A 26871-nucleotide genomic window follows, 5' to 3' on the forward strand; every position below is an offset into this window, starting at 1 on the left:
CTTCACTTTAGAAAGCAGACTAAAATACCACTTCCCTTCAAATATTCTTTTCATTAAACTCACTGTATGAGTTACTAAAAACCTAATATAGTAATAAGATTAATAATTTCCAAGCATGTTTGTAACTATGTGTCCTTGTTATTGCTCACAAGGTTGAAGGTTTCCCTCCATTTTAAGTATTACAGAAAAATGAAAACAAATACAGACTGAATTTTTTACTGGCGGTGTGATCTAAGCCCAGCTGGAAATTAGACACCATGTGGCTGCCCATTCAACCCTCTTCTCTTTCCCCCACAACAGTGGAATGAGGAGGAGAATCAAAAGTAAAACTTACAGGTTCAGATAAGTATAGCTTAATAATTAAAAACAAAGTAAAACACAATAATAATAATAATAATAATAATAATAATAATAATAATAATAATAATAATAATAATAATAATAATAATAATAATAATAATAATAACAACAATAACATAACAATAATAATAATAATAACGATAACAATAACAATAACAATAACAATAACAATAACAATAACAATAACAATAATAGTATTGGACACAAACAAGCAAGTGATGTTCCATACACTCACCATCCACTGACCAATGCCAGGCCCCTCTTCCCAAACTCAGATCAGTCCTCCCTCCTGGGTAACTCAGCCCAGTTTATCTAATGGGTATGACATTCTGTGATGTGGAGTACAGATCACCTGTCCCAGCTGTGCTTCCTCTCAGTTTCCTTTGTGTATCTTCTCACTGGAACAACAGGAGACACACACACATAAAAATGTCCTCGACTTAGGATAAACACAAATCAGTGGAACCCGAAAGGTCAGTGTGTTATCAACATTATTCTCATTCTGAATCTGAAGCACAGCACTATATCAGCTACTGGGAAAAAATGATCTCAGCCAACACCAAGACAACTGGCTTTCATCTAACATACCAGTGAGGATATTGTGTGATGAAATGTGGCCTAAAATAAGCTTGAAGTAAGCACTGAATGTTACAGCTTGTCTTTGAGAATTTCTGCAGAGCTAGTAACACCTCAGATGCCTGCAGAAGGTGCCTTGAGGATGGTGCCCATTGATTTCCTGTTAAAGGGTCATTTTCTAAGAGATGTGTAGCAACTTAATGCATTTCTATGATAAGGGGAGGGAAAGGAGCAGAAAAGATTCAAGATATGTTTTCTACTGGTAGCAGCAGCAGCAACAGCAAGAGGGAAAATAGGTTAAATTGGCTAAGACCAAGTACAGCATCTACTAAAAGTGATAAATATTGGCAGCCAAGGGACAGAACAGGATCTAGCTATTGCAGGACTATGGTTATATTTTTTTTTGTAAGTCTGGTAGTGCTCAGTGTTTTCATTAGAAACCCAGATAATGGAGAAAATGATGAAAAAATGTTAAAATCACATTGGTCAGAAAGGGAACTCAGGCTCTTTGGAGGACAGCTTGAGAGTTCAGAATAGTCCTTTGCAAGTCACCACAATCATCAGTTGTCTTGATACTAATGACACCACCAACCAGACAGTACTTGCTAGGTAGGCAAGCAAAGGGGAGCAGGATTTCTGGCAGAGGTAGATAATAAGCACTAGTAGCAATAGAAAAGCCTTTGATCTGTATAAAACATTATTTTCACAAGGCATTTATGAAAAGTTTAGACTGAAAATGACATCATCAAAATGACACCAAAAACACTTGAAAATTTGGATGTCAAGATGGGTTAAAGGAATTTGCCTCTGACTAGAAAAACCTGTGAGTTTTCCAGTAGGAGAAGCTGCTATTAATGAGCATGATCAATTGTTCATCATGTCCCATGAATGCAGTACATTAAGTATTCAACTTAATTTACAGCAAAGAAATTTTGGATAGATCAGGAAAACGTGCTTCTTAATATAAGACTTGCTAGAACAGGCTGTTTTATAGCCTATAGAAACAGTATAATTTCAAGATTTAAAAGAAGTCACACAAGTTTCTGACATGGACAGGCTGGCTATATTTGAATTTCCTCAAAACAAAAAGTAAATCATCTTTCAAGGGGAGGCTGTTTATTTTTGTTTTGAATTCCCCCCCCACACACACCCCATTTCTATGATTTTTCCTTGTAAAATTTTGTACTTAAAAGACAAAGTTTTCTTTTCTGCCTAAAATTGTGTATTCCACAAGCCCATGATAATTTTTTATGTTCAAAACATCACATCCAGTTTATCAAACAGTCTGGGAACTATAAGGGTTGTAGAAAATTCCCACTATCTTACTAGGCTGCTCTTGACACAGCAGTAATAATGAAGCCAATATGCTAAACCAGGTTTCTGCTAGATCAGCTACATGCAATCACTAACACATAGAAAGATTCTAAACAAAATCATGAAAATAAACCATACAGATGATAAATTGTAGAAATGGGACAAAAAATTCCATTACTAGTATATTAACTTCATTAATGGGGGTCCTATAGAAAAGGTGACACAAAACTATGTGAAAAAATCTTTAGAAAAATATTTTGAAACCCCGTAAATCTGCAGCAGAAATGATGTCAGCCTTTGAAACAATACCTGAGGAGGAAATATATAGCCAGAACATCATGTTTCCAGATGGTTATTGGCAAAATCAGAAGGACATTCAAGAAGAAAATAAGCAAGATTTAGAACTACATGCAACTCTTACTTAAACCATGGGTCATGGTAAAGCTCTTGGAGGAAGAAAATGAAGACAAAGAAACTATGAGTCTTCCATAATGAAAGGAACAAAACTATTCAGCTTCTGAAAAAAAACCCCACAGTGAAGGTGTTGGGCCAGAGACAATGACTTAGAAAGATAGTCTGAGATAAAGCATTTGAGCAGATCATTGTGATTACAGGAAAAGAGCGTGTCATATCCACCTGCAAATCTTTAGTTGAATAGGATTTGACCAAAATATCTGGATGTACCAGTTTAGTCATATAATAACTCGGCTGATCTTACCAACTAAGATGAGCTATTATAGTTTTGTCCAAGAAAATACTGGTGCTGCCTTTTTCTTAAAGATTTTATGAATCAAAGAGGAAAAAAGATCAGATACATTAATAATTCTTATATTTCCTATTGAGATCACAACATTGTTTTAGCCAGATTCCAATATATCTGTAATGTGAGGGTAATATAAAAGTTTGCATTCTGCTCTTCTGATGTATATAAGGCTAACTTATTCCCAAGGACCCATATTACAACTCATGTTGGTAATAATAATTGCATAAAAATAGGCTGATGAATGAGGAGATAGTTGGAATGACTGTGAGAAGGCAAAAGCTGAAAGAAATCATCATAAATTTAGGGAAAACAACTGAAAAAATTGCAAAATCTAAGTAACAAAGAGGTCTCAGGAGAATGCCATACTGACTATATCAGACTCATCTCATATTTCCAGCTAAGTTACTTCAGAAATGAGTATTCAGAAGTGTAGTCAATGTAATGAAAGAAAGAAATAATACTCAGGTAATACTGCTAAATATGAGGCCTATGGAAGTTAGCTTTACAATAATTATACATAAATTGTTTTTTGACACAAGTTTTTCCTGTTAATGCAAACTGTCATCCTCCTGTATTCTCAATCTTTTAAGTTTATCATTTAACATTGCTGAAATTCAATGTGAAAATGGAAAGTTTTAGCCACAGGAGAAAAGATGAAGTCAAAAAAACATGGACTTAGACCTTGAGGGAAAGAACTGGAAATTTTGAGCTTCATCCTTCTATATGGCCTTACATGTTCAAACTGCTGTATGAGCAGTCATTAGTGAAAAATGTCTCCTTTCATCATTTCATGCTAATTACTGAGGGAAAAAGCAAAAAGTTAGTAGCTCTAATGTACACTGCACAAGATACTGCCTTGCCATGGATTAATTAGCATGAGAGTAGGAAAGAAAGCTGTCTTTAGGAAATATCTCAGGAGTGCAAAAGGAACAGGAAGGGATAATTCTGTTTCAAAGTACTTGAAGGTATCAAGAAAAAAAGCCAAACAAAATAAGCAAACCTTAAGAAAGAGCTGACTGCAATGATTTGCTGTTTTTTCTTTTTCAGATTGTCATTGTGAAAGGGAAAGTATCTTTTAAATTATGAATCTTCATTCATTCTCATTTAGCTTGTTGCCTGTACTCAGATAAAATAGTAACCGTCTGCACCTCAATTAAATATTATTACTAAGTCATCTTTGATTATAACCCTGTTTGTTCCCCATAGTGAGCTTGCAAATCACTCAAGTTGAGCACTGTGCCTTCCTCAGATGCCCTGCAGGGTGAAGAATGATTTTCAACCATTTCTTGGAATTGGTCTCTTCCCCTAGGCATTCTCTTACTGGAATTTTAATGTGATTTTACACTGGTTTGTTCTGTTTTAGAAGTCTGTGGCAACATTTCCTTTTTGTTTTAATCAATTTTCCCAACAATTTTCTGTTTCAATGAGAAATGCAAAACTTTGCAATACTTTGAAGAACAACATCTGTTCATTTGCATGGAGAAAATTTTATTTTGTCTGTTATTTTTCATTCCACTAGTAATTGACAAGCGAGGAAAATTGAAGTATCTCCTGGCAAAAGGAAAGGGAAATAAGAATTATTTTTTCTCACATATATATAAAGTGAAAGCTACACAGTTGTTTAAAATTATACCTAAGATGCTGCACTAAAAAACTTTGAAGCAAACAACCAAAGCCAAGACAGGATGACTGTTCAAAACTAATTTTCTCCAGAACAGGAGTTTTCATTAAATAAAAATAGGCATTTCTGTGTGTCAGACTTACATCCCTCGTGTGGCCACACGTGGAAAGTGCTGTTAAATTTTTCAGTGACATGAAAGCCTAGTCCAGCAGGAAGTGGCTTTTCTCCCATTACCTCTTTGAGGTTTGAAATCTTTATGGTATGGGATACTGCTTAAAAATGTAATTCACATCTGGCTTCTGAAGTTTTTATGCACATGAGGAAAGACAAAATATCCTAGCAAAATTCAGAGTTGATTAAGAGAAGGCTGCAGCCATGTGGAAAATCATATCACCACATGTGATTTAAAAACATAGATGAGGACTTAAACAAATGGAGTAGTAATTTGATGTTGATTTACCTGCAGATTCAAGGATATCTTTCAACACTGCAATCTAATTGAAGGGACTAACACTGTATGTATTAACTAATACTGTATGAGTTAGCTATGCACATTCCCTCTTAACTGATTAGTCAGAAAGCTTCTTCCCTAGCAAAGAAACTATCCCTTTTTTTTTTCTTTTTTTCCCAAGAGTCCATTACAGCCTCTTTCATATCTTTGTTAACAAAAGGGTAAATTTGATGTCAATTGCTCTTATACATTTTTTTCCATAAGTATTTCATAATCTGTCACATAAGGGCTTCCTAAGACAAATATTTTGAAAATCAAAGCAAAAGCAAGCACAGAGAGTTATCTGTAAAGCTACAATACATGTCTATGACATTACACAAAAAAATGATGAAAAACAGATGTCATTAATAAACGGTGTTGATCAGTATCTCCATACATTTCAAATAACTGAATTTTGGATGAATGTCTCTGTGTTTTACAATAAATCTACAGTGTATGGAAATAGCTGTGGTAGGTTTTTTTCCCACTGTTATTATATGTTTTTCCCAGGACAATCAAAAATAATCTCCACTCTAGAAAAAATATAAGATTATGTGGAATCAAATTACAATGGATTTAGAATTCAATATTCAGCTTTTAAGTTTACTTTATTGCACAAACCTTACACATTTTGACTTGACTAATTAAAGAAAAAAAAAAGAAATTCCAGTAGGGATACTTTTCTTATTTCAGGTAGCAAATATTAAATCATATTTCAATGCAGAAGTAAAATCTCAATAAAAGCAACAACAAAAATATCAAATTGCATGTATTTTTTCCTGTAAGTAATTTTTCATGTAAGTAATTGAAATTTTGAATAATTTGTGAATATATCTTATTCTGGCATATTTAAAAACTAATTGCAATTTTCTAAAATCTTAGCTTTGTAAGTTTCAGTTTTCTGCCATAAAATATACTGGTATACTGCTCTGAGTCCTCCTATTACTGTAGCTAAGTCAAATTTTGCAAGCAGGTAAAAATACTTGTTTTTCAATACTTCAGTCACTTTGTCAACAGTGAAATTTAGAGCTTGGAAGGCAGCAAAAGAAGCAAGTGAATGTATGTATTTAGAGAACATAATCTTCTTTGTTTACATCATAGATAGCAGTCTCACTTGTATCTTATAGATATTTGTGGTGTGGCAAATCTCCAAATCATTTCCTTACCTAAAATGGACATAAAAATGTGTCAGTCATAAATCAGGCAAAGCACTGAGGACTTTCATTGCTCATATATTCAAAGAACTGAACAATTTAACTCCCTTGTGGAGGTGTTGTTGGTTTGTTGTTCGTTGGATAAAATAGATATATTTTTTTCCTCTGGAATTTTCAGATTTGTTTATTTAAAAGTATACATATATATATATATATATATATATATGTGTGTGTGTGTGTGTGTGTGTGTGTGTGTGTGTGCATATGTGTATATCATATGTGTGTATATATATATGTGTATATATATATGTGCTAGGAGGATACGGACACTATTTTAAGACTCAATAAGACTCAAGAGACATATTTAGGAATTCCTTTGTTCCTGTGGCCATCAGTCTTACTGTCTGGAGTATTAAAAATGGATACTTTTATATTTTGAACGTGATTTTTCTTTCATTATTTCTACATTGACTTTCTTGGAATACAGCACTTATTCTATATGGACAATTTGAAAAAATATCAGCTTAAAATAAAGGCAAGGCATTGATAAACAGACAGAACAGGCACCATCTGAAACAGCCATCACCCATAAGAAGCTGTCAGACAGAATATATCCATTGGAAAGTAATATCATAAAAATACACTTTTTTTTTTTTCACAAAGCCATCACAATTTTACATGCATCATCCTTGATATTCCATTATCTGGAATAAAACCAGTGGAAAAATCCACAGACCTGGAAATCTTCCATGTATTTTCCCTTGCTGGAGAGAGTAGCTAGCAGTGACTTTGCTCCAGTTCTGTGCTGTGCATTGTGCCAGGGTTTCTTTGCCCTGTTTGTTAGGCTGGCGACACAGGCAATGCTAACTCTGGCATTGCAATTCTGTTTGCAATCAGAATTGGTTGTTTCAATCAGAAAAGCCCAGCTGAGAAAGTGGCAGCATACTGATCATCTCTCAATAACTTTTCATCCAAATTTCCTCAGGGAATGTGAGGGAGGATGGGACTTTGATCAGCAAGCCAGTTCCTGAACAGCTGAACCTGAAAGCAAGTTTTCACTCAGCTCATCCATGTCATCTCCTTTTAATCTGGGTGCATGGTGGATTCAATATGCTGGACTAAGAAGCAGTGGCAGTGGAAAACTGCATGTGAGGATGCTCAAAAGAACAGGAACGAGATCCTTGTTGATCCTTGTTGCAATTGGGTTTCTTTGTCCTGTTACACCATATGCAATTATGTATAGAATTAAGACATATCTCAAGATCCACTCAAGCTAGTTTAGGCAGGAGCAGGAGTTTATTTAGATGTATAGAAAACATGTTAATAAAGATATCTGGATGTCAGCTAGGCCTTTCCCTGGCCCAAAGGCAGGGTCCATTGAGAGGGTGCAACAGGTGGAGCTGGTGTAGCAGTACTGAGCTGCAGTCTGCCCAGCGTGCCAACATCTGCTCTGATGTCAAAAGCTGAGACATAAAAGCCAAAAAAAAGAAAAAAAAAGTCCTTCCTGCTGTTCCTACATTTTGTTCTTTCTTGAGAAGTACAGAAGTACAGTCCCTCATCATATTGGTAAACCTTACTGTCACTGCAGTTCGCTGTTAGTTACATCTATCCTAGGAAATTAAATCTGGCAGAAGCACGGTCTGAAGTACAGGCATGAAAGCATCTCATGCAGAGGTCAGCTTGCTTTCAGGCATGGCTGCAGCTTGTGCCAAATAACCTCTGCCTGGCTCCTGTTCAAAAATCAGCACGAGCCAGAGATGCTTCCCAGTATGCAAACAGCAAAACCCGAGGAAACACCAGGGTTTAGTCACACAGACAAACTCTGCTGTGCCAGGGCCACAGAAGAGGATCTGAAAGGTTTTCTTACATTACTACAGTAGTAGTCAATTAGGAGATGAGCCAAAAATCTAATTTTCCTCCAACTTTTCCCATCTTTGGTGATCTGGGATTGATCACTTTTTAGTTTTGGATCAGATTTCCATATTTACTGTTGAAGAAAGAGGGATAGGTCCTTGTCCCTCTACCAACACATATTTCTGGCATCATAGAATTCAGCAGTCACAAATTTTCAGTACTTAGACCAGAAGAAAAGGAGGTTCATAGCAGAACCTGAAGCTGGGTCCTTTTTCTTAATTCTGTACCAATAACTGAATCTCAGGACTGTCCTTTGTGTTGCCTAACAAATGTTTACTCCTTGATTCTGTCTTCATGGCATTTTATTACAAAGGTGATGTGGTATTGGTATCCCAAATCCCTTAGTGCATTCTGAAATCTGTCAAATCAGTCATGTTTTCACATTCATAGCATGTTACAAACAGCCCAGGCCAGCTCAATGCATGACTTACATGCCAAACAGGCACAGTAGACTCACAGTAAACTGGATGCAAGCATAGGGGGATGCTTATTTATTTTTCAGGAAAAAAGAAAATCATGCATTGGGATAAGGAGATTGTGCATTACATACATTATGTGCAAGAATTACGTTACCATTTGAGTCTGTTCCAAGGAATTCCATTATACACTTGAAAAAGTCCTTTAAGTCTGCCATAGCCCCCCTGAATTCTTCATACTGTTGGCTTCTTTCTACTCAATAATACACACCATAAGACACAGCACCAACAAAATAAAATTATATAGCATTCCTATGGCAAATTAAATAACTGCTTACATGGAAAAATAATATTAGGAGAGTAACACATTTTTTTGCCATCTTCTAATACAATTTTGCCACTGGAAATCTCCAAGGAAAGACACCACTGTGCACTGGTGCAGCTTCTTGTGGCACAGAAAGAGCTGCTCGTTGAAACAGAATACTGCTATGTTAAGTGGCCACTAGGAGCCTCATTAAAATTTTCACTCAGTACTCCTTTCTTAATCTGAGAGCCAAATCAGATTTCTCTTCCAAGGCATTGCATCTAAAACAATAAATCAAACTGAAATACTGCTTGGCCATCTTCCAATGGGCTGCTAAATGCTAGTTCCTCCAAAAACTAGAGATCAGAATCACTATCAATGCAGGAAAGAGTATAAACTTTGATCTGTGAGTATATGGTCTCTACTTATCTGCATTTTATTGTCTCTACCTCTCTGCATTTTCCATTCTTTCTTACTGTCATAGTCATTTTCAAATGTCTTGAAGCACTGCTGAAGAACAAGCAACAGATAAAGATGCTGAGTAATCTTAATCTAAAACAAAAATATCATTATTTTTCAGTGACTTCAAGTCACTTGTCCTTGCACAAAACCCTCTGACAGTACCAACCAGACTTTGTCTGTGTTGATTTGGTGGCTTTGTGCCAATTTGCACTGACATCTAATGCATTACACTTGGCAAGATTTGGGGAGCGTGCCAGCTCTAATGTTGAATAGGCAAGTCCCATAGAACAAACTGTTGTCAGTATTTTTTTAGGTTTTGTGTAGTTTTTTTATTACCTAGTGGCTAGGCAGCTCAGAAACTCAAACATTTACTATCATTTAGGAACGGCTTTTAGACTTGCTACAGTCCCAAGAGGATTTGGGGTCTTCTAAATGAATCAAGTATTTATGATACATAAATAATGTATTATGTCTATGATAGATTAATTTTTCTCACCACTAATGGTCTTCTGGCCAGTCTAGGAACTGAGGACTGCTGTTGGATGAAAAATAGATATTGCAATATGTTACCTGAAGGGGGTTATACCAGAGAATGAAAGGAGAGAGGACCTTTTCCATGGGTATTGATAAAACCATACTTTTTTTTTAATATTCTAATTGTGGGAGCTTATTTAATTTTGAATCTTATTTGGATTTGAATACTAATAACCTTTTTCTCTTCCATAGCTTTCTTACTTGCACAAAATTCTACATTCCGTAGAATATTTAAGGAAAATATTAAAATCTTTAATAATTAATATAATAAAACTCCACTGCCATGGATGAAGTCACAGTAGTTGACATCAACCGAGAATCCATCACAGAAATGAGATGTGCCTAATGGTTGTGAAGTGCACTTCTTTTTGCAAATTGTGGAAGACAAAAATGTGATATTTTTAGAAGCAATATTGTAAGAGACAACTTATGCATGCATGATATTAATGGCATAAGACATTAAGCTCTGAATGATTACTTTTCCTTGCTTGCATACCAATACATTATTTTATACTTAACTGATATCTCCAATGGCTATCTCTATTTTCACTCCTTTATTTATGTAAGATGTTTTCTCCTTTTTCTCTTTTGCACATTTTGTTTGTCTTGTTATTTTTGGGGTCTGAACATTTATTCTGGGAATAGGTTTTGTCTCTTAGAATGAGTCATGCCCTACCTCCTTCTCTCATCCGTACCAGCACACAGGCGGATCTGAAATGTCCCTTATGTCTTCAGAGCAGGAAGAGTGTCTCTTGGCAGCATGCAATTTATTTCATATAATAGAGCTTTTATCACAGGTGTACAGTGAACAACAGCTACTTTTGATTTGTTTACAGATGAGTTTGGTTTTGGTTTGTTTTCTTTTAAACCTCAATGGAGATAATCTCTACTAGATTCACACTTATGACCTGCAGACTAATACAAAACTGCTGGGTTCCTTACTGTTTGGTAAATCACATTAATTCTTATATAGTTTTCCCCTGTTTCTCACACTGTGATGTCAGCATTCAGTGCATGGCTATACATTATTTTATAGACAGTATAGACAGGGTGCTTTATGTCTCCATTGAAAGCTTATTTTTCATTTTTGTTATAACAGTGAAGTTTTTGGTATCATTGTGCATTTCCTTTGTAGGCAAGTAGCATTTCATTCAGTTAAAACTTTGTAATTCCTTTAAGCTGAGATGTGTTCATGATGGACATCAGATATGGTAATTACATTACCTGTGACAATGTGGACAGTGATCCTTTAGCCTCCTTGACTCACACTCACATCTGTGATGCATACATGCATCATACATACAGGGAAGTGGCAATTCCAAAAGAAAATTTATTGGAATATATTTGATATATTTTATAAGTCAATGTAGCTATTTTAATCAGAAATATTGTTTTTTTTAGAGATATAATAATGGATAAAACCTCCCATTAAATCTGGAGATATTAGGAAGAATTAGAAAGTAGGTTTCTTTGGATAATGACATCAGCATAACCACTGTAAGCATAGCTTACTCTTTTTTTAAGTTTCAGTCATGGCCACAACATGTAAGATAATCTTTTTTGCTCCTCTTTCAACTCCCACACTTCACTCAATTTTTCTTCTTAAATTGGATTAGAATCTCTTGAGTAGAAGCAATTACCTTGATTCCTTATATTCTCTGTCAAAGAAAGAAGGTCTCTGAAACACAAAGAAGGAACAATCTTCAGGATTGTTTTTCCTTTGTTGTAAAATCTGCCAATCACTTTCCAGGAAGGAACTGAAAAGAAGAGGAGATGAGGAGGAAAATTAAAAAACACATCAGAAACAGTACATGCTTCTGTTTGTATTTTCCATTTTTTATCTTAATGGTCAAATGTCCAAAACTATAATTATTTTAAATTGGAATAATTGTAATCTTGTAGTCCTTTTACTTTGTCCACACAGATCTTTGTGAAGTAGACACTTGAAAACATTATGCTCAGCCTGAGTAAATTGTAACAGTTCCGTAGGGGGTGAATGAAGTTTGTAAACAATTATATTTTTGGACCTTAGAGTTATAGACGTACACTGAAATAACAGACATGTAGGGAAATAGAGCTTGCAGACTTCTCAAATATACAGATTTGTCCAGTGATTCTAACTGAACTTGGGACTAAGTTTGCATGAATTGCATACAGAAGCATCGAGAGAGATGTAGAAGGCAAAGCAAATGTATAATGCATATGCAGCAGTTCAATGCACAAAAGGAATCTGATGAATACTTTATAAGCCTAATTTATAAGTGCATCCTGATTCCCTCAGTGTGCACTATTTAAATTAAAAGTTTGTACATCTTGTATGGCATGCTCAGATTGTATCAACACCTCAGAGTGCTTTGTCTCATTCCTAGTGATGGAACATGGGTTTTGTGCACATTTTGCAGAGTAAAATGAGCCCCAATACTAAGATACACAAAGAGAATGTGACTGTGCACTTTGAAAGTGTGTTGGCTCATTTCCTTAAATTCTTCTAATTGCTTAAAAATCTTAATTTTTTTTCAGCTTAGTTACAATGCTACTGCTAAACACTTGATGAGTAGGTTGCAGATGTCACACACAGCTAATGTAGGCCAAGTCAGAGTAGTTGAGATAAAAGGACTACGTCAGTGGATGTATGATAATTGAGACCTACACTGCCTTCTCTAATTGTTCTGCAAAGTAAGGAAGAAGATAAAGATGATTTGCTTACCCTAAGAAGTGACAGGATGAACATCTGTCTTTATGGAAGAGTGATACTTCCAAAAGCTTAGCTTTAGAACGCCTCCATTAGAAATGGCATGTTCTAAACTCAGAGTAAGTGAATTTTAAACTCCGCATGCAACAAAAAAACCTTAAGTAGTGCCTGGAAACTTACAGGTACAAAGCCTTTAGCAGGAATGATAGTAAATTCATTAGTCACACTAATTTTCAGATCAAAAAGAATTAACTATGTATTGAAAAGTATTCTTGTCTTCCCAAGCGGAATCATTAACTACTGTCTTCACAAATGCATAAAATACACCAAGACAAGGGTGCACAGTATTATAGGCAAGGCTATAAATCTGTACTTTTATCAAATGCCTGACTTTAGATACAGACCTGTGATAAAGGAAAAAAGGACCATGGAAACTATGGACTATCACTGAAGGTAACTGGTGTGCTCACAAAAGCACAGAACCCCATCTGTTTTCCTAAGAAGATATTTTGTCAGCAAGAATGAACAACAGAAGCTATCCCTTTTATGCACTGAAGAACATATTTTCCCAGATATTTTCCAACAGCAACATGCTATTATAATTACTTTTAGATTTAGTTTCTCTAAATTTGGGCATACTAAAAACCAATTTATTTTAGTTTTTCAGTCAAATTATTTTTTAAAGTTTTCATATCTTTTTTTTTGGTATAAATGCTATAAGTAAATTTTTATCCTTAGAAAATTTCAAAACCTAGTTATCCTGGTTATCTTTATACAATATTAAAATGATTTCATAGAAGGTTGTTTTATCCCGTTTTCCAGTGTCTACATCTTCAACCTAATTTGGCAATATAGCCTCTTTTCTAAGGAAACACTGAAGAAGTAAATGCTTCTTGGGCATGATACTATAAACTCAAGTTCATATAATTCAAGTAAAGTATATTTGATTGTGAATCTGTACTATTTCAGTTATACAAATCATCACTAACACCGACCTCTCTTCTCTTCCTTCACTTTCAAAAAATGAACAGCATTGCACTAAATGAGGGTGTGTTTACTAAGGAAATGTGATAATGGGAGCAGATATAATAATTTTAATTGCTGAAGCATTGTCTGGCTAGTAGATATTTAGCTGAAGATTTGGGCAAATCTGGGTTATCTGTCACCAGGAAGGGTAGGTCTAATGGTGGTGCCTCTAGAATGCTCCAAAAGAATAAGCAAGTAATGCCTGTGGGCAAAGGGAATAACAAAAAGGGCCAAAGGTACAGAGATTTGATGCCAAGCAAACACTGTGATTATAAGTATTACAGCCCTCTAAAGAGAGATATCTGACCTTAGTCTGTGATCATTTTTTGTATAACACAGTGAATAAAATAATCCCAGAGCAGCGAGGTAATAAAGCTCCTACAGAGCAAAAGTACAGCCTGGGTCTTCTCACCTGTGTAAACTAACTCACATGATTCCCAAAGCACAGATTCAGATCTCAAATCCCTCAGCTTAGGGGGCTGCCAGTAATGAGGATCCTGTAACTGGTTTTGGACCTGTGAATATTCAAGCTGCCAATTCAAGCACTTCAAAAACTGCTGATCTTAGAAGATCCACTAGAGAAAGTTATATTTTATGTTTCTACTGCTGAGAGTAAAACCAATAGTTTCTATTTCATCAAAATGTGGAGAAACATCCCTCAGCTGAATGTTTTTGAGTCCATAGCCCTTTGGAGGAAGATGACATTTTCTATGGAAATCTGTGCTACACTATTAGATTAAAATACATGAGGCAGGTACGTACTGAAGGACATAATATATGCATGATGGAATAAAAGAGAAATGTCACTGTAGCACAAAGAGGTTACTAGAGGTTATTCTCTTAAAATCTTCCAATCTGGGGGAGGTGGAGAGGGAGGCAACTTTTATATCAAAAGGTCATTTTGATCTAGCAGTCCAAAGCTATTCAGCTAGACAATCTGTTTTCCTCTCTGTGTTTGTTCCATTCTTTCAAGTCTATGTCTTTAGCACTCAAAACTGTTTGGAATGAAATGTTTACTTTTGAATGTCAAATAATTGCTTTATCCCTCTTTAATAAATATGGAGATATATACATATATATATATATATGTATATATATTTGCAAAAATGGGTATATTATGAAAACATGCATGTATATAATGCATGAATATATACATTGAATCACTGAGTTGGAAAGGACCCTTGAAATCATTGAGTAAACCCAGAAATGCAAGTTCACCACTAAGTCATGTCCCTAAGCCCCACATGTCTTTGCATCACCTGCAGGGATGGTAATTCTACCAGTGCCCTGGGCAGCCTGTTCCAACCCTTTCAGTGAAGAAATTTTTCCCAAAATGCAATCTAGAGCTCTTCAGGCTCTAACTGAGTTTGTTTCTCTTGTGTTATCACTTATTGACTGGGACAAGAGATTGACCCCCCAGTTGGATATGTCCTCCTTCTACATAGTTGCAGGGAGCAATAAGGTCTCCCCTGAGCCTTTTCTCCAGCCTAAAAAAGACCCAGCTTCCTCAGCTACTCCTCTTAACATTTGTACTCCAGACTCTCCTCCACCTCCACTGTGCTATTCTGCACGTGGTCCAGACCCTCAAAATCCTTCTTGTAGTGAGGGGCCCAAAACTGAACACAGTACTGGAGGTGTGGCCTCAGCAGTACTGAGCGCAAGGGGACAATCAGCCCTGGTCCTGCCAACCACGCTGTTTCTGACACAGGCCAGGCTGCCTTTGGCCTTCTTGTCCACCTGGGTGCATCTGGGTCATGTTCAACCTCTGTCAAACAGCTCCTCAGCTCAGCTCCTTTTCCACTGAGCATCTTTCCAGCAGCTCTAGCCCAGCCTGTAGAGCTGCACGGGGTTGTTGTGACTTGGTGGAAGGACCTGCTCTTGACCTTGTTGAACCTCATGCAATTGGCCTCAGCCCATTGATTCATCCAGTCCAGATCCCTCTACAGAGCCTTCCTTCCCTTCAGCAGAACAGCAAACATCTTGCCCAACTTGGCGTCATCTTCAAACCGACAGAGGGTTTGCTCGACCCCCTCGTCCAGATCATAGATGAAGATGTCAGACAGAACTGGCCCCAGCTCTGAGCCCTGGAGAGCATTCACCACCACCCTCTGGGCATGAGCATCCTGCCAGGTTTTTACACAGCAAAAAGCCTGTCTAAGCCATGGGTTGCCAGCTTTTCAGCAGAATGTTGTGGGAAACAGTGTCAAATGCTTTACTAAGTCATTAAGCACATTCACCCTGTTGTAGAAGAAGACCAGGTTGGTCAAGCAGGACCTGCTTGTCTTAAACCCATTCTGACTGGGCCTGATTCCCTGGTTGTCTTGTGCATGCCACATGATGACACTCAAAATGATCTCCTCCATGACCTTCCCTGGCACCAAGGTCAGGCATTTAGTTCCCAGAATCCTCCTTTCAACCCTTATTGGAGGTTGGTGACACAGTTTTTAATGTCCAGTCAACTGAACCTCCCTGGTCAAACAGGAGTCCTGGTAAATCGTGGGAAATGGCTCAGTGGCACTTGCACCAGTTTCCTCAGTACCTCAGGGTGGATGGATCCCATCCAGACCCATAGATTTTTCAGACTATGGGGGTTTCATGCTGATCTCCATCCATTTTGTTCCAGCTCAGGGGCAGGTTAACCTAAGAACAATTGCTCTTGCTGTTAAAGACTGAGGTGATGAAGGCATTAATGAAATCAAGGCTTTTCCTCATTCTTTGTCGCTATGTTTTCCCCCATATTGAATAAAAGAGGCAGATTTTCCTTAGCCCTCCTTCTGTTTTTTCTGATATATTAGTAGAACTGTTTTTTGTTGTCTTTTATGCCAATAGTGAGATTAAGTTGCAGATAAGCTTGGGCCCCTTTAATTTTCTCCCTGCATAACCTCTCATATCCTTGTAGTCCTTTCAAGTTGCCTGCCCCTTCTTCTAAAGATCATAGAATCCCATTTTTACCCCTAAATATATAGATATCATTTGTGTTGACTTGTGAAATATTATTCAATTGATGAATTATTATTAAATGTATATTAACCTGACTAATATGAACACAATACTGAATTTGATAATATTGAGAAACAGGCATCTATATTCATCAAGATTTTAAATATAATTATAGATGTGCTAGACAAAATATTTTTCTTTACTCAACAACCATTTTATGACCTCCTAATGCATTTTTAAATTATATCCACTGTAATAGAAATAAATAAGGGGTTTAGGATATTTTTGCTTTTAGGCAAAATATGAAAATTATCTCTGGAGTCTTTGCCTTCCCTCCCTCTGGTCACACTTTTCAGATTTTGTTAATATCCTATTAAAAGCAACAGCAAAAGAATTAATATTTTCATAGTGCATTTATGTTACTACTTGCATGAGATCACTATGGGGGCAGTCCTTTCATTTACCTTTTTGTTTCTTTCTCTGAACTGAGAAAAGAATGGTTTGTTTTTCTCTAAGAAGGCAAAGTTGATGGCTACATTGCCACCACAGTTCTCAGCATTCTAGTGGGAAGGGGTGTGTTCTTTTTAGACAAAGAAACCCCACAATACCCAAAACTATGAAAATTCATTTGCAAGGCATTTCCCGAGAGAGTAGGTTTGACATATTATACCTTTCTACCTTAGGAGATTTAAACTGAATCAAATTTGGAAAAGTGAGGTTGTATTTTATACTGAAAATTTCACAATAGAGCCATGTGTCCCTGAAGTCCTTAAAGAATGATGGTTGTCCTGATAGCTTTCTTATGGTTTCTAAAAATGATAAATTGCTTTTGAGATTTATACATCTGGCACTAAAAATGCATAAAATGTTATGTCTGGCTGTTTTTTGTTAGAAGAAAACCCTTCACTTAGCAGACCTGGGCACGATGTAAAAGGATATTGCAACTCAATGTTTCAATGGCATGAAAAATTGGAAGCATTTTTCAGCTAGGACCTAACAGCTCCTAGAGCTTGCCTTCACTAAGTATAAGACAATGTAAAATTACTATGGTCCTCACATGCAAACTACTTTTTGACAGACAACAAAACATTTCCCTGAATAAGGTCTCACATGAATTAAGCATTAATTAAAAACAACAACAACTACCATACCAAAAAAACCCAACCCAAAACCAACCACTGATCACTGGAGAGGAAAGATCAGTATTGCTCCTCTGCTTCCCCTCTTGAGGAAGCTGTAGACTACTACAATGGCAAGTTCCTAGTTCTGGCTCAAAAATTAACACGTCTAAAATTTAAATGTCTAGACTGAGGATATTGTCTGGGTGTGTAATAAAAGCTCTTGTGCTCAACCTGGCTGCCTAAGCACAGCTGTAGGAAAGAGCCTCAATGCTGACAGGTATTTCGATATTCTCAGTAGCCAACCCTCACCCTGCTCAGGCAGAGTGGGACAGGCAGGATGAGTCCCTTGGCACTGCCTGTGTTTGTCTGAGGCCTCTATGTGTCTGTCTGCATTACCTGTGCAAGTGGCAGTTTACTGAGCAATGATGTACTGGACAATGTGGTGTGCATGTGAGGTCTGCAGGCACGCTCACTGCTGGCTGGAATAGGGGACTTGCCTCCTGTCTGCACCATTAGCTAATTCCAAACCAATATTGTTTGCTTCTGCTCTGGAAACTCATGTCCTGTGGACCCATCCTGGATGAATAAAAGTGTTTTCAAAGCTGTGACTTACCAGGACAGTTCATTCTGTGTGAAAGGACTCATGTTTAGGTGGCATTTAAGTGGCTGTAGTCCCTTTTGTTACAGATTGGTGCAAAATTCTCTGACCTTTCTCTCTAAGCTATAGTCAGTAAAATACAGAGCACATGCCCAGAGAGGGGTGGTCATACCTTGGATGGGGGTAACTTTGGGATGGAGGTGTGCTTTGGTATTACAATTAGGTTGCAATGAACCAAGCTCATTGGAGCAGAGTGGTTTCACCACGGCTGCAGGCTCAGGAGCAGGACATCTCCCCTGCCTGCCCTGGCTGACAGGTGCTGGGCCATTTCTCACCTGCCAAGCACCAATGAGTTGTCCTCTCTGCAAGGATTTCAACAGGGCCTGGCCATGGGGTCTCAGCTCTGCTCCCCTCTCTGTTCCATCTACCTTGGCAGGTGCTATGGATGCAGATAATGGAGGTGAGGAATTATCATGGAATAGGTTTGAGCATGCCAACTGCATTCCATCCAGGGAGCTGCAACTGTATTTTACTCTATAATTTCTGTACTTTTATAACTTTTGTTAAGATGCAAATATAACTTCTCAGTTTCCTCTAATTTTATCCCCAATCCCATACTACAAATTTAATTTTTTTTCTAAGTCTGATTTTATTATGACAAGCCTATACTAAAGAGGTTATTCTATTTAATCTTTTTTATATATTGGCACAACATTAATTTTTGTTCCAGATGTTTCCTGAATATCCTCCACGTTTCAATACTTTTGAAAATCAACCTTGACAGTGCAGAGAACTCCTCTGACACTTCTGTTATAATTCTTTGATGCAAATTACGCAGATATGCTGATGGTACATCCAAGTGAGAGAGAGAGGGAGAGTTCAACACCCTTCAGAGTAACTTTAGTAATGGAAATTCCTTTATTGTGAACTATGAAGGGACTATATTGTCGGGATGTTTCCCAAAAGAAAACAGAGATAGTGAAAGAAACCTTTTACTTTGTCCACTGATAATCATTGTGGATTCATTATATTGTATTTTACTCTATGTTCAAACACAAAGAAGCTTTTCAAACAGAAAGCTAACCCCATATTTTTTCCTTGCTTATTTGCTACCCTGGAAGCTCTGGGTTCATAACTTAGGTCAGTGTTTGCCATTTTGGGCATGGATGGGAGAATTCCCAGGAAGCCTCCTGATGCTCTAAAGTCACATTAGCCCAAGAAAACACATAGCAGGAAAAAGCACAAACATATTCATTTCATTAAGTGGCTGAAGGGTTGCAATTGCATATTATGAAAGATATCTTAACCCTACTCCATACAACTTAGACCTGGTGTAGCTATTGCTCCCTTCCACAGTGTGGAAAGATAGCTCAAAAACACTGCTTTCACCTACCCTGGCTTAATGTAGGGAAAATGATTTTTTTTCTTCAGTCTGTAATACTTGTTTATAATTCTGAGATGCTAAATTCTTACTGTGTTGATCAGAGGGAGTACACTTAGTAATCCTGAGTTATTAAGCTCCATATTTGAAGAGGTAAAAGAGAACAAGGGGAAAAGAGGGATATAAGAGCAGTCTCTTCTCTTTGTAGATAGAATTGATACTATGGCTTTACGTGTATTCTACTTAAGATTCACTTTTTTGTTTGCCATTACAGTTTTGTTTTACTTTATTTTGTCCTAATTTTAGAGGTTAAAGAGAAATTTTTATTTGCAAAATTTACAGCCATAATTGTAGAATTAAATAGGCAAAATACTGCATTTTGGTAGATTAGATATCTTCTTTTCAAGGGTTGTTAAGCTGTGGAGTTACAGGTATAATATTCCTGACACCAGTGATCCTATAAAAATAATTCCAAACCCTTTACTTAAAATATAATATTATGAGATTAAAGAAAATTTCCTTTAAAAAGCTGAAATGCGTCGCTGATACATTTCCAATATTTCAAATGCTGTTTGCACTCTGGCTTGTAAGTTTTTAACTTCTCACAATTATACTTTTTTGTTTGTGTTTTGTGATTAATTCCATCTGCAAAGCTCACGTCTGCTGATTGTTTATGTCTGTAATCAGCTGTGCAATCAGACATCGAAAGGAGTTGAATAACTCAGCTAGTTTGCATGCATTTCCAAAATCCCCAGCAGGTATGGGGCGGGGTGAGTACCATCCTATCATCAGTGAATGATAATTGAAGACTTCTCAGCTCTGTGTTGGACTCTGGAAAGGGGTAAGGCTTTGCAGTGGTGATGATTCTTACTCCAAGCACTTTGACTACACAGACAGTTCTGCATTGCTGGTGCAAGGGGCTCTGGGCACTGAAGGTGGCTCCTGACACCAAGGGGGATTTGAGGTCTGAATTGCCATCTGGCCACTCTGCAAGTCACATGGTTACTGTTCACATGCACATTTTGCTCATGGTTATTGATACCTTTTTCCTAGCTTTCCCTTGGGATAACATGATTAATGTCAGCTACTTTATGTCATAGAATCTCTCCTAGCTTACAACACATTAGTTTTTAATTCTGAGTGTACAAGGTAAACGTGGTCCATGCAGTGGGTTGGCTTTGCACTTCAGAAATCCCAGTGAATTAGCTTTGATCTTTAACATAAAAAGGGATTTTTATTCAAATCACCAGTGATAACTGCCAGCATGCTGGGCTGTAAACTGAGAAATATGAGGAAAGGATTCACTATAAAACAAAGATCTAGGTGGTGTTTCCCCATCAAAATCCCTGATGGGGTGATAAATTTTACATTTTGACAAATAAATCTCAGGTTGTTTTTAATGCACATTTTCCCTCTTCACATTTGAAGTAGCTTGTGTTTTCCCTGGATATATCTTAAGACAGAGTCTGTTATCAAAGACGAGGACTGCCTAATTAATAACTCCAAACAACCATGGGAACATGGAGTTCTTGAGCTTCTTGGTTTTGAATAGAGTATAAAAATATTATAATGGATTATCAGACATTTCTTCAGATATTTTACTTTTAAGAAGAAAAGTTATTGAGCAAAACAGATAAGAATAACAAAGTTTTGCTTTTTCTATGGGTACAGACCTCAGCTATCAAAATAATATTAATTTGGCAAGAACAGAGGAATTTTTTTGGTTATCAAGGCAAACGACATTAGTTCAAATGTATAGCCATTAATTTGAATTCAGCATTTCTCTTATTTATTTTTATGTAAACCTAACAGAACATAAAAATACCATTCCAACAGTGACACCTCAGTCATGAAACCCAGCAAGGAAGATGGTATTTAATCACCAGTATTAAAGTCATATACATGCTGATGAACTCTTATCTTCAAAGATGAACTCACATGAAGCATAATAGTGTTCAATCTTGCCAAACATATTAATCTATTGTTAGGAATTTAAACATATATTAATCCTTGCATTTAGCTTGAAACACATGTTAAGCCCAAATGTTTATACCTGCCAGGGGGATGGGAAGAGGAAGGTAACAGGGGAGAGAGAGATGGGCTAAAAGGAGATTGCCTGCCTATACTTGTGTGATGTATAGCCCATTTAACAGAGGATTTTATGAGCTGCAATTACCCATGCCTCTCATGAGAGATATTTTTCCCTTACTCCTAGCCATCCTACTCAACCAAAAAATGTGTGTGGCACACTTTTAGTCTTATCACCGCCACCAAAACAGCTAGGAAGATGTTATCACAGTTTGTTATAAATCTTTATAGTCTGCAGTATTTTTTAAATTTTTCTATAGAATTGTTCACATCAAATAATTGTTGATGAACTTTGCTAGCCTGATGGCACAGAGTGGATTGGCTATTTAGCTCTATAACAAATTCAGTGCACAGAACTAATGGAAGTCTTCCAGCAAATCACAACCCTCCTCTCCTAAAGCCAGATTTTTTTCTCATCTCCAACGGTAATTTGTCCTAATCAAGGTCTTAGAAACAGCACGTCTGGGAAAATAATTTTATTCTGTCCTGATTCTAAACAATACAGGTTTAATTTTTGTAGTAGCCAGGAGGGGGCTTGGCTGAGATCTACCCCTGTTATTGCTGGGGCAGGAGGAAGGGATTCTCTCTTTGATGGAGAAGGCATTTTCTTCCAGTCGAGAAAATGTGGCAGGGGGAGACATCCAATATTGTCTATTATCAGGGAGTTTTTCTGTGTGAATAATTCCTTTTCTTATACCATTTTTTATTAATATTGTTGCTGTTCCTGTTTCTTTTCTCGTCTCATTGCTGTTGCCAAGAAATTGTTCTTATTTCAACACATGATCTTTGCTATTTGTGCCTCTAGTTCTTGTCTCCCACCCTCTGAAGGAGAAAGGGAGGGAAAAATTGGGTGGAGTAAGCGGTAGCATGAGTTTTGTGGGAGCACTAAATTGGAGAATACCATTCCTTAACCATGACCACTTGCACGTCTCTGAGGTGACTATTTTGTCTGGCAGTTACTTAACTCTGATAACCAAACACCAAAAATGAACCAAATAACAGCAACAAAAACCAAAAAAACAAAACCAAACCCCTCACAAAACCAAACAAACCAACTAATACTCCTATGAAAAAGACATTTTAATAACAACCAGGTTTAAGGGAAAGAAAAGTATTAGTAAAAATGTTTGTAAATTAATGAATTAAGAATGTTATTTTTTTGTGTAAAAATAACAAGCAGAATAAAATCAATAACTGTGGGAGCTCTGAAAGGATGGTCTCAGCCACCTTTGTAAGAACACGTCTCAGATACCCAGTATGCAATCCCTCCCATATAGGCAGTACTAACTATGCAATTCAATTTTTGGTATAGTAAATAGATCAGTTAGAAGCAGATGCAATTGAATTACAGATTATTTACAGATTAGTTACACTGGGTACTGGTACTACCACAGAAGATTAGAGGAAGAGGTACCTCTAAATCTTAGAGGACGACTGAGGTAAATGTTAATGCAGTCAGCTTGCTCTGTAAAGGGTGATTCACTTTGGGTGCTGTTAGTTGCTAAACATCAGTCCAGGTCTACACCTGGAAGTGTCACCTACACTATCACTGGGAAAGGAAATTTAAACCTCCCCATGGGGTATTCATACTAAGTATTTAGTCCTTTAAGCAGTGTCTTTTTAAAGCAGAGTTTATTGTGATAATTCCATTTTCTGGGGAAGGTTGGTAACCTAAATATCACAGAATCATTAGGCTGGAAGAGACCTTCAATATCATCAAGTCCAACCCATGCCCCGATGTGGAAGAATGGCTGGATGAACAGGGCCATAGATCCCTGGAACTGTTGTACAAGCAAGCCCCATGTTAGCTTAGCATAAGTAAGCCACATGCCATGACAGGGAGATCGCAAAATATGCTGCATCATGCTGACAAAGACAAAAGGGCAAGGACAGGGATGAGAATGAAGAAGAAATGTCATTTTGAAATATAAAAATAGGGAAGCAAAAGCAACCAGAATGAGGAAGAACCCTGTGTTAGAAACCACAAGGTAGGAGGAGTATGTAAATGTAAGCTTTTGCCTTAAACCAATGAACTAACTACAAGTATGCATAATTACTGGAAACAATATAAAAGTACTGTTGTACTCTACATAAATCAAAGCTTGCTTTACCAATCATATTGATTGATTGCATGTCTTCCTTCACCATCCACACCCCGAGACCTCAACTAAACCATGGCACTGGGCACTGAGTGCCACATCCAGTCTTTTTTTAAACACATCCAGGGATGGTGATTCCACCACCTCTCTGGGCAGACCATTCCAGTACTTTATCACTCTTTCCATCAAAAACTTTTTCCTAATATCCAACCTATAAATCCCTTGCTGCAGGTTGAGACTGTGTCCTCTGGTTCTGTCAGTGCTGCCTGGAGAAAGAGACCCACCTCCACCTGATTACAGCCACCTTTCAGGAAGCTGTAGAGAGTGATAAGGTCACCTCTCAGTCTCCTTTTCTCCAGGTTAAACACCCCCAGCCCCCTCAGTCAATCCTCGCAGGGTTTGTGTTCCCAGCCCCTCTCCAGCCTCGTTGCCTCCGCTGGACACACTTGAGCATCTCAACATCCATCCCAAACTGAGGGCCCAGAACTGGACACAGCACTCAAGCTGTGACCTCACCAAGTACAGCGGAAGAATGAGCTCCCTGCTCCTGCTGGCCACGCTGTTCCTGATACAGGCCAGGATGCCCTTGGCCTTCTTGGCCACCAGGGCACACTGCTGGCTCATGTTCAGCCGGCTGTCGACCGGTGTCCCCAGGTCCCTTCTGCCTGGGCATTGTCCAGCCACACCATTCCCAGCCTATAATGTTGCAGGGGGTTATTGTGGACAAAGCGCTGTAAATAGTAAAAGTAAATATCATTGAGAAATATCCAGGTTTTTTAAAGAGTGAATGGAGAAGAGCAGATATTATAATCTGAATTGTCTGCCACATCAATGCAGTGAACAGGTTGGCCTTATGGTTCCTTCCTTCCTTCCTTCCTTCCTTCCTTCCTTCCTTCCTTCCTTCCTTCCTTCCTTCCTTCCTTCCTTCCTTCCTTCCTTCCTTCCTTCCTTCCTTCCTTCCTTCCTTCCTTCCTTCCTTCCTTCCTTCCTTCCTTCCTTCCTTCCTTCCTTCCGCCACTTCCGCCACTTCCGCCACTTCCGCCACTTCCGCCACTTCCGCCACTTCCTTCTGCCACTTCCTTCTGCCACTTCCTCCCTCCCCACCCCTTCATCTTTGCAAAATTTCACACAGGTGCGCACTTCACTCAGCACTCTCTGCTGAGGTTATAAGGGGTATTAATTCCCTATCAGATACAGAATTGGCTTTAAGAAAAGCACAGATGACAGCTGTGCACCGGCTCCCTTCATGTAGATGTCAAAAAGTTCCTTCGTATCAGAAGAGGTTTGCAACCTGTTCCTGATACAATTGAGTCTTCACTAGAAAATCAACACTGAAAGGTCCTGTGCCCTTTAAACAATTTCACAAATCAAGTTCCTTCAACCAACAAAAATAACAATTATTTGATGAATGGAATGTGTTTAGGACACATGGAATGCATTTAGGACACATGGAAAGTGTTTAGGACACTCCAGACAAAAATATTCATTTCAAACATGGATTTTAGTCATATATGTGCTCCATACCGTTTATAAAATCATTATTAAGAGTTATATATAACATAGGTTAAGGATATAAGACTGGATGAAATTACATGATTAATAAATCTCCTTGCAGTAAGATTTGCTTTAAAGAGGGGAAAAATCCATCATGTTTTTCTTCTCATATTGCACCAAAAAACATAGGATCAGTTACCTAACATGTTTGGTCTGAAAAAACAAATTTTTTTGCAAAGTTTCAGATGCAGCCATGTGAAATAAGAACAATGGTGAGTGCTATAATGGATCAGTTAACAAGGCTGCAGTCATAGGCCTCCAGGAAATCCATTTTGAATTAATCAGCTTTCCAATTTTTCAGGTAAAATGTAGCAGTTCTGGATCATATCCAAGAATGAGGACACAGTAATAAAAAAGATTTGATACATTTTGCATAGTCTTCAAAATTTTAAATCAAGATGGCATTTTAGCAAGTATTAGCACTTGTTTTCCCTCATGTTCCCTGTTCCTCCCCAATTTTGGGGTACTGTAATGAAAACTCTTCACTCCCTACTTAAAACCAACTTATGATATCCTTGTCTCTGCAGATATTATGCTGCAAGTTAAATACATGAAATATTTCTATGTCACAAAACTGGTGTTTGCTGAAATTACATCCTGCTACAGCCAAAACTCACTTCCCAAGGTGCAGCACTATTGAATGCCTTTCAGCATTTTCTGAAAAGGAAAAACATTCCCTAGTGTAGCACTTACCTCCTCTTTCTTCAGTGCAACTACCACGGTCCAGTGCTTGACCAAGTCTCAGCTGATTAACTCAGGAGCATGAGAAGCAGCAGCTGAGATAACCACTGAGAACAGAAACTGTTCTGGTATGTCACAGAATCACTTCTCTGTATTTCTGGCAAAGGATAGAGAGATTTTTCTTCAAGTTAAGCCTAACTGCATTTCACATATTTTTGCTTACCTCTAAAGTTCATGTACAATAGGTAAAACTGAGAACAGATATAAAACTTGTGCCTTTCTGAATTTGTTTGTTTAACAGCTAGAACGACTCCTCTAATTTTAATGGTCTCAGGCAGAGAATCACAGAAGACTCAGAATGATTGATCTGTGTGTCGTCCTATTTCCCTACATGTTTCTACCTATGCTACCTTTTGAAAAAAATCATTGGATATAAAATTATTTTGTAGAAATACCATATTTACATTCTTCCCCAAACAAGCTGTATTATTTTGTGAGGAGCTGGTGGCAAGAGTATTTTTCTATCCGTTGTAGATCTGTGTGATCTCCTGCCAAACACTACCTTTTCACAAAAAAGTAATATGGTTATCTGGGCAAAGAACCTCTAGTTTGAAATTCTTAATGTTTTTTATTTTATCACATTGGAGTGTAAGAAAGCAGTTATACCTGCAGCCATACAGTGATTTGGATACTGTTACTATTAGACACATTGCCCACACTCTAGGTATGTAGGTAGAAGTAATTAATTAAATTATTAACAAGACATCGAGATGATACAGTAGG

The 26871-nt window shown here is 37.4% G+C and overlaps 1 long non-coding RNA gene across 1 annotated transcript; it reads right to left on the reverse strand.

Moving 5' to 3' along the window:
• Window positions 1-604: 604 nt before the first annotated feature.
• LOC108961433 (uncharacterized) lies at window positions 605-26194 on the reverse strand. Its single transcript, XR_001989741.3, has 3 exons — window positions 26101-26194; window positions 11549-11665; window positions 605-758 (listed from the first exon to the last, which is right to left on the reverse strand). It is a non-coding gene; the product is annotated as an uncharacterized LOC108961433 (long non-coding RNA).
• Window positions 26195-26871: the final 677 nt, after the last annotated feature.

Source organism: Serinus canaria, chromosome 1 (assembly GCF_022539315.1).
Source record: "Serinus canaria isolate serCan28SL12 chromosome 1, serCan2020, whole genome shotgun sequence".
In the NCBI taxonomy this organism is placed as follows: domain Eukaryota; kingdom Metazoa; phylum Chordata; class Aves; order Passeriformes; family Fringillidae; genus Serinus; species Serinus canaria.